This window comes from Cuculus canorus, chromosome 2 (assembly GCF_017976375.1).
Source record: "Cuculus canorus isolate bCucCan1 chromosome 2, bCucCan1.pri, whole genome shotgun sequence".
Taxonomy (NCBI): Eukaryota; Metazoa; Chordata; class Aves; order Cuculiformes; family Cuculidae; genus Cuculus; species Cuculus canorus.
In genome coordinates, this window is record NC_071402.1 from 29,928,707 (window position 1) to 29,937,985 (window position 9,279).

Consider the following 9,279-nt stretch of genomic DNA (forward strand, 5'->3'; position numbering starts at 1 on the left):
CCCTCTTTCATCTGTGAAAAGAGAAAGGTGTTTAAGGAAGGCTGTTCATCTCAGCCATCCAAAGATGCCTCTCTTGGGATGTAATCAGTAATTCTCTGAAGGTGTCTATATACCTCTATTGATTACAAAGCCCTGAGCAACTGTGTGGGACTTCAAGGACTAACTTGTAGATTGCTAAAATGATGACTAGTTTGCCTCTGAAAGCCTATTTTTTTAAACAGCAAGGTTAAGTGAGATGAATTAAGCCTTTTGTGTAAATCACTTCATCAAAAATCTACAGAAAGAAATGTTTTGACAGGAAATTTTCACCAGCATATGTATCAGTGATTTTAATAGGACCGGAGTTTAATTCTGCACCTTTCTGTTTATATATCATGCACCCAGAGCAGGGTGCATTCTAATGAACGGTAGCACAGCATGGTTTTCTCATAAAATAATAACAAAAATAGCATCAATGTCCTGATGAATTATGCTCCTAAAGCAAAAGTGACATAACATCAAAATATAAGTGCAGTTACTCTTTTCATTAAGTATAATGTATACTAATTGTCTACAACATACAAGTGCACAATAAGAAGACGCTAACGTCTTCAGAGCCAGTCTTGGAGTTGTCCCATTTACAGAACTTCTATTTAACCGGAAGTTGTATATGCAGGAAAAAAAACTTGATTACAGCCTTCTTCTGCAGTTCAAAAAAAAAAAATTGATGTACATTTATGCAGGACAGAATAGATTAAAAAACTGACCTACTGTGCAAATTCTCAAATGCTGTGTTTTACCCTGAGAAATAAGTAGCAACTGCAAGATGAGAAATAAAGTAATAACACTGATGTTTTTGTTACTTAGATCACAGTACAAATAATCCCTTTTATAGGCACCCAAACAGGAAGTTTTGTGTCTGTTTCATAGATGCTGCATGACAGTTTGCACAAAACATTTTTAAGTGTTTTATAACTTCTAACCTAATATTTATTGGGGGAAAGGTCTTCTGATAAAACAGGATAACTACGCAGAATTTCCTTTTCTTTTGTAAAAAGTAACTCTGTAGTACGGATCAAGCTCAGAACATGATGCTGCAATTATTAAAAACACAGTGTTTCATTGTAAAAGTCAGTGAATTACTATCACTCTTCTCTACCCACAAGAAGAGCTGTTAGCATTCAGTAACTCCTGAAAGCAGGCTCAGCGTGCAAGTATGCATAAAACTATCTTTGTTACTTCTATGCATTTTGGGCTTTTTCATTGTACTTATTCATATAAAGAAGGTTCTAATAAAGAGGATGCCTAGAATAGTGCAATCATTTCAGTACTTCCAAGCATCAAACTCCACAATAACACAACCAAACAGAAAGGGCCAGCATTGTCAACACTATGCAAATATAATCCTTTGAGACTGAAACTCCAACTCTTAAATCAGCCAAAAAAATACTGCATGCAAGCTATACATATGCAATGCCTCTTCCTGATCCTAAATTTACCACTATTTAACAAGATGTATGTTGTATCTATCTGATATAGATGCTGTTCAGCTTCTATGCAAAACTCCCAGCACAAATGGAGACACCTTTGGCCGAATGAACTGTGCTAGTGCGATGTTTTTCTACAAAACAAATTTAGCCTTGCTTCAGTCAGGTGAAGAATCCCATTAATATTTGATTTGTGCCAGAGAGCCCCTTTTTGTTGACCCTGCACAAATAAAGCACATGCTTGACTCAAGGGAGGATCTTGATGAAAGCAACTGATGTGACTGAGAAGGCTAAAGTAAAGGCTGTTAGTATAGGGCACAATTGGAAGACTGGAACCTAACTTTCAACAAATCACGTAATAATTATCAGGGACCAATAATTATTATTGTATCCTTTATGATTTACTGTTCTTTAAATAATAATAACAATGGCCTGTACTGCCTTTTATAAGCTATGAATGTCCAAGGGGCTGTAGACCGTTCTCAGTATTGCCCATGCAAAGCCTCAGCTGTTTTCAGAGCTCTGCATTCACTTTGTTGCTCAGAGACTGCACGTAGGTAGAGGCACCAATGACTGAGATCAGGCAGCCGCCTGGGATGTACACTGATGTAAACTGAGTTTAATCAGAGCTTTGCGTATTTTGGGAGAAAGACTCACAAATGTGCAAAGGAAAAATAAAGAGCCTGGGGAGTGTCAATTATATTCCACCATGCTCATATACACCGTTGGTCAACACACATACAAAATCCGCCTCTGCTTCTTCAAACACCCACCAGCCAAGCCACAGTAGAAATCGGGTTTACTACCATAACCGTGAAGGAACTACACCACAGCAAAAAAACTGTTCCTAAAACTAAAATGACACTGCAAAATTATTCTTGTTTGAGGCCTGACATGCCCAGTCTACACAAGAAGCCTGGACTGGATGCTCCACCATGGATCAACTTAACTCTGTAGCTTTTGTCAAGTGATAGTAGACAACATTGGTGTGTGTACATTAACTACACAGAGAAAGTTAAGCTATTCCTTCTTAAACAAAAATATTGGTTAAGCCCTAAAGGGTAATTAATTTAATGTAAGATTTCTGTTAATACTCTCACACTAAAAACATCTCTAAAATATCTATCTATACGATTCTTCTTATTAATTTGCCTATCTTTTCACCCCAGAATAACAGAATGGTAAAAACAAGTTAATTGCATTCATGCTAAGCAACCTGAGATTTACTTAATAATTTGAAGGTCTACTTGATCATTTATTTTAATTGTTGGCAGTGATTCATTGAGATGGAAAAATCACACTTCACTGTACAAAGATAAACTCTTTCAGAAAGCACTTCCAAAACTGCAGTATAAATGCTTTTGAAGGATTAAGAACATTACAGAGATTAGAGTGTAATTTTGAAATAAGAAAGAGTAAAGACGAGAAAAAAATTGTACTAATTATTCTAATATGTGTTTATGCAAAACAATAATCTTCATGCCATTTTATTCTGGTAATTATTCAAAGGTTATAAAATAATATTGGTACCTTAACAAAGGTGAGAATGTAACACTGTAATCTTCATACCATTTAAAAATAGCATTTTGTTTTCTTCTGTCAGAGAGAATCTGAGTTTGAGGAAGATACACACTAGATGACTAGGTAGATGGTGTAACGGATTACATAACTTTTCATCAGGATATAGTCAGCTTTAGCCTTCTGTTCAGAAATTCCATAAGTACTTAAAACATAAAGGATTCAGCTCCAGAATTTGACAGAGTACAGTATTCTCGAGGAAGACTAAAGGAAGTTAAAAAGATTTATCTGAGGGCAGACCTTTCAATCTTTACAGTTCTACACTTTAAACACCATTAAGCTTTTTTATTTTATCTTTCAAAACCCACAATACAGGAATGAAGACAATAGGACAAATTACACTGTAAGAAAGAAACTTCTTTTAGAATAATGCTTTTGAAGACTAGAAAGCTAAGATATAAGCTACCTGGGAAGAAACTAATAAGGAAAAGATAGTTTAAAAAGCATTGTAGCTTAAGCTGATTCAGGTTCCTCTGTTTGGTGTGAATGTAAAAATAATAAAACAATAATTAGTAGATTCTTGGAAGTCTAGAATGTTGCCGGAGAAATTTCTGACAGTCTTGTGCAGTTATGGTCTAGCCAGAGACATTCCGATTGGTTAGGCATAGTGATGGTAAGGTCTGCATGGCACAAACCCTGTTCCACCAGAAGAAGGTATGTCCACGGTACAGCTCCAGGTGGAAACATCCAGGCTGATGTGAGAGCCAGAAAATGGACATCCGTGTTTGAAGCTGAAAACAGAACAGATCATTGTGGAAGAAGGGGCTTAGAATGCAGCTGCCCTCCTTCTGCTGCAGCACAACTTTGGTGAGGGCCAGTCTCAATATCCCTTCTCCAAGCCGGCCACGCTATCAGGAACCTCTCCCCAGCGAGCAGGAAACATGAGTGAAAAGCGGATGTGGTTGCTTTCTAGAAATTCACTCTGAAGAGAAGCAGTGATGTGGATGAGGAACCTTATTGTTTAGGGACAGCGCTGGCACAAAAATAAAGGTGTGTAAACCATCTGAGAATAAATTTAGGAGAGAAATGAGGTTTCTAACAGCCGTAAGAGTGAAGCTCTGCCCAGCCTTTGTAGAGGGGCAGTGGGAGTGATGCTCCAGCTAAATTTAAACTTGAATCTGAACAAAATAAGAAGACCAGCCTAGCATCACAGCAAAACGGAGATGATGATTTCACAGGCCTCTCTAGTCCTATCTCCTATGTAGAAAACTGCAAGAAGATATATTCCCATTGCCAAGTCAGTCCACTACAGCAGCTGAAAACATGTATTTATGTGTCAGTACTCTGGCACTACACAGTCAGTAACTTGTGTTCACCTATGACGTTTTTACTTGCTAGTACGTACTGCTAATGATAGTAATAGAGGAAGAAAAGGCCTTCCAAACCTTTCAGTTTACAAACCCTTACAAAGGTATCTTAAATTCCTAACCTCTCCTGAATATCAATACAGATGTAAAGAAAAACAGAAGACGTCACATAAGTATGGACACATCACTTTAAGGAGATACTGCAGTACAAATCCATCTCTTACTAAATATAAGAAACACTTATAGAAAGTGTTTCACTTGTAGAAACAGTACTGCAATTCTTAGATAAAATTTTTATTCATCTCAAAAGTACAAAAAGTACAACTGTCTTTTACACTAACTATGGCTTTTCCCAACATGTTTTCCACATCATTAGTCACAGCATAACTATGGAAACACCAAGCTGAAACCAATTCCATCAACCCAAATCCTACTGAGCCCACATACCGCAGAAGGCAGATGTATCCTCTTTCCAAATTAACTTTTTTATTCCCATTTTAAAGTCCCTAGACTGTTTGATTTATATGACACCATAAAGCCTCAGATTGCTGCAAATTAAATATATGTATATTAATTTCCATGTTACTTAGACAATAGGTGCTTTGTAGATGAAATTCAGGTGCTGAAAATAGTGCGTTCCTAGAACTTTATTTCTCAGACTTCAAAGTAAAACTAAGTGAGCAGGATGAAACCTTCAGTCAGCAATTATCTGTACAAAATTACTCACACAAGACACCTGCAGTATTAAAGGAAAGGACAAAAGGAACAGCAAACTGGAAAGTGCAAGCCTAGTTACTTTATTTCTGTGCTTTAGCAATATGAAAAATATTTTGCTTACTGGCAGTTCCACATAATTTAAAGAAAAATTTTAGTTTAAAAATAAGGAGGGATGGAAATAAAAAGAGGGGTGGAGGATAAAGTTTCAATCACTCTTGTATTTTATTGGCTTGCTTTCAAATTAAATCATGAAAAAATAAGCAGGCTGAGTCTTCTTAAATGTGGAGTATTGACCCAACAGATCGTAACTGTTTCAGAGAAGTCATCATAATCTATCATGGAAATATCTAGACAGTGTTTTTTAGACACTTGAGTTATTGACCCCAGTATGCTGCCAAAAATATTTGATCATGTCAGAGCAGAAGCTGTACATGAATATGTGCTAAATACTTTTATTACATTTAAGCTGGAAAAAGCCACCATAAATACATGATATAGAAGTTTCTCCAAAAATAAATGGATATTTTTTTTTCAACGTGACTAATTGCATGAGAGACTGTTGAATACTTCATATATACACATTCTACTTCAAAGGAAACTGTTAAGTAACACGAATGTAAATGTAAGTGTTGGAAGCTTCAAACTTTCAGACGCATTTGTAGTCCTATGATTTGTTTTGCTTATACCACAGTGATAAAAGAAATATATCCCCTGTAACTTACTTTAGTTTCCACATCTGAATACACAGCATATCTTTACAGACAGTTATAGATCCCTAAAAGCTGTTTATATAAAACACACTAAGCAATCCCATCACAATGAACTACAGAGAACACTGCGGATCCAAGTATTCAGCACTTCAACTACAGCATAATATTGCACTAGACCTCTTTCTGCAAAAAACAATTGTCCCCCCAAAAAAACAAATCCCCAAAAAACCGAACAACACTAAAAAAACCAAACACCACAACCTGTCCTCTGGAAAAATCTTTCCAAATTCTATCTTACAGAATCAATATCCTGTCTCTACATCAGAGGCAGCCTCTGTTAAGCATTTAAGTGCCTCAATGAAAAGTAACAGTTTCTTCTCCAATCCTGAACTCTCGGTGACCGTCACGGAAAGTAACAGTTTCCCATTCCCTGTCAGGCAGTGGCATTAATAACCATCAAAACAAAACGAAACACCTTCAAGCAAATATCTGCTTCTGATTAATCTCCATCCCAATGAACAAAATTCATAAAAGGCAACCTGCTGCCTTGTTACGCCTTTTTAATAAGAGGGGCAGGAGTTGGATACGAGGGGTTTGCCGCCCTTAGGGCTCCTAAATATGCCTCCCGTGGCAGCCAGCCAGCTCTCGAGGGAGCCTCCTTCCCTGTTCCTCTCACAGCTATTTTCTAATGGATAATTTTTAAACAGACACACACAAACACACACGAGTCACCACAATAAAGGGCTGAGGTTTTTGTTTCTGTTTCAAGTTCTGTAAGTATTTACACTCCTAAGCAGGATCTCAAGGTTTCACCCAGTTTGGGTTTGGGATTTAAGGTGTTTTTCTAAAATGGGAAGGGGGCGGAGGATGAGGGGGGGCCGGGATTTTTTTTTCCCCACCTGCCTTCTCCTCTATACAGCACAAGAAACACCTTTCTTCAGCTGAGCCGACCTAAGCTCAATTAGTGCAACATTTCCCACACATTCAAGCAATCACGAGGCAGAGATATTTAGTTCAGTTCTCATGTGTATTGCGCAGAAACCTTTAGTTAAGGGTGGAAAGAGATTTCTTTAAAAAAAAAAAAAAAAAAGATATCTCACAATTTAATTTACACAGCGTGGAAACGCCTACAAGGAGATGAAGTACCTGCACTGGGGAGATGTTCAGTTGTTCACTTCATCTTCCGTTGACAAGGAAACCAAACCGCACTTCATTCTCCAGGAAAACCTTCCACTGCCATCATTTGAAAATGCATTTATTTGTATATATGTATATATCTATCATCATCATAATCATCATGATAATAATAACCATCATAAAATACTGCTGGTAAAAGAATGAAAAAGTCAAGGTGCAAAATGTGCAAAAGTAAGGATCATCTCTTTGGCTTTCTGTTTTGCTTTGTTATCTTAAAGGAGGAAAAAAGTATTTAAAAACGATAACTGTAACACGCTGCAAGAAAAGTTTCACATTATAAACAGGCATCAAAAAACGAAAAAGAAGAAAAAAAAACCCTGCTGATTGCATTGTAAAAAAAAAAAACAAAAAACCAAAACCAACCAATAACAAAAATAATAAAATCAACATCTTGCTTTGTGGCTTCCACCAGTATTGCAAGAGTACAAACTCTCTGTAAACACTGCTGTAAAATGAATTTGCAATTCCCATCTCTTTATGAAAAAAAAACCCTTAAAAAACACCCAAAAATAAAATACCACCAGAGAAAATCCTCTGCAAAAAAAATAAAAAGAGTTAGAAACATGCCTTTTCTCTTATCTTTAAAAAATAAGCATCATATTTCACATTGCTTTTCCGTGCCACAACAAAACCAGTTGCATATATAGATATATAGCTACTAAATGTATACCAGTTGTTGCTGGACTGGCAAGTCTGTATTATAAATATTATCATTTTTCATTCCCAGTGACTCCCGGCCCCAGCAGCACCTTTTGCTCACAGTTTAGTAACCATCACATGCTAGGAAAAAAAAAAAAAAAAAAACTTGTCATCAGTAAAAGATCAAATCCATTTAAACAATAATCAAAGAGGAAGAAAAAAAAAAAAAAAAAGAAGAAAAAAAAAAGCAACCAAAAAAAAACCCAAAAGGAAGAAAAAAAAAGGACAAAAATAGGAGGACAAGAATGTCAGCGGAAAGGTACTCACCGAGCGGGAGTAAAAGGGAGGAATAAAAATGAGAGTTACTATAAAATACAGTATGGCGGTGGAAGAAGGAATGAGGCGCTTTTTTTTTCTCTCCTCTCTAGTCTCTGCCTCCGGCAACCGCCACGTGATCCCGAGCCGGGCAGACTCGCAGCCGGGAGGGCGCAGCGGCGGCGGCGCCGGGCGCGGACCCAGCGCGGACCCAGCGCGCCGCGAGCCGCCCGGCTCCCACCACCCCCCCCCGCAGCCCCCCGCCCCGGCTCCCCGCCCGGCCCCGGCGGGGGCTGCGCGCACGCACTCTCCCCGGCGCGGCTCTGGGTGCGCGGGCGGGCGCGTCCTGCGCGGCGGTTCCCCTCGCCCGCCGGCTCCTTGCCCCACGCCCTCTGCCCGGGTGGGGGGTGCCGTGCCCCCCTCCGGTCCAGCGCCGCGCTGCCTCGCGCTCGGGTTCCCCCTCCTGCCGTCTGCGCGGGGATCCCCCCGCCCCGATTCCCCGCCGGCAGCTCAGAGCGTGCAGGGGCGCCCCGGCGCGAAGGGGGGGACTCCCGCCGGGTCTGTGCGCCGGGGCACCGCGGGGGGGCGTGCATGGGGGGCCCCTCCTGCCGCCCGAGCCGTGCGGCGGGGCGCGGGTGCCGCGCTCGGCCGGGGCTGAGCCGCGCTGCTGCCTCCGGCGAGCGCTTCACGCGGGGCGCGAGGAGCACAGGGACCCACGGTCCCATCTATCATTCGCTCTCTCGCCTTGCTCCCTGCCCTGTTTCATGGCCTCTCCCTCCTGCCGGTGGCAGCGGTGATGCTTCTCATGACAAAGTTGATGACCGAGGTGGGAAGGAACAAGTGTTTTCGGAGGGGTTCGCTCCCGGGGCGCGCGCTGCCCAGAGCCCCCGCGGGCACAGAGGCGCCGGGGAAGGGTTCGGGGTTGGGCCCCGAAGCAGCTCTGTGGTTGGCCGGAGGGGAGCTCTCTCCGTTTTCCTTTGACAGACAAGAAATCCACCGGAGCCGGCTGGATGCTACTGCTTCTGAGAGTTTCCTCAAGACGCTTGCTTTTCCCTTTTTTAGCTCTCCTCGCCTGTCTCCTTATTAACAAACACAGCAGTCGCAGCGAGCGGCGGCTGTGGCTGAGAGCAGCTTCGCTCTGGCTCCGGCAGAAGCAAAACCTGCGCACAGCACCGCCGGCCCCAGCCCGCTGCCCTGTCTCGGCCACCAAAGGTTGCCTCCTCGCTTCACTGCTTCCCAGAAAAGCTCACAGCTGGTAACCTTACCAAAAACTTACTTAATTGCCGCTTCTGCATTAGGAGGAAAAGACACCTCTACGAGATGAATTGTGAATTAGATGTGTGTATCCAT

At 41.0% G+C, this 9,279-nt stretch overlaps 1 protein-coding gene across 5 annotated transcripts in view; it reads right to left on the reverse strand.

Annotated features, from left to right (window-relative positions):
* RALYL (RALY RNA binding protein like) overlaps window positions 1-8,126 on the reverse strand; it is a 390,766-nt gene extending 382,640 nt beyond the window's left edge. The window contains exons 1-2 of one of the 5 annotated variants that reach the window (XM_054059538.1): window positions 7,942-8,126; window positions 6,925-7,011 (exon numbers count right to left, since the gene is read on the reverse strand). The gene's annotated coding sequence lies outside the window, so the exon portion shown is untranslated. The remainder of the gene's footprint in view (window positions 1-6,924; window positions 7,012-7,941) is intronic. The other 4 variants (XM_054059541.1, XM_054059535.1, XM_054059537.1 and 1 more) reach the window with 4 other exon arrangements.
* Between the last annotated feature and the right edge of the window lie 1,153 nt (window positions 8,127-9,279).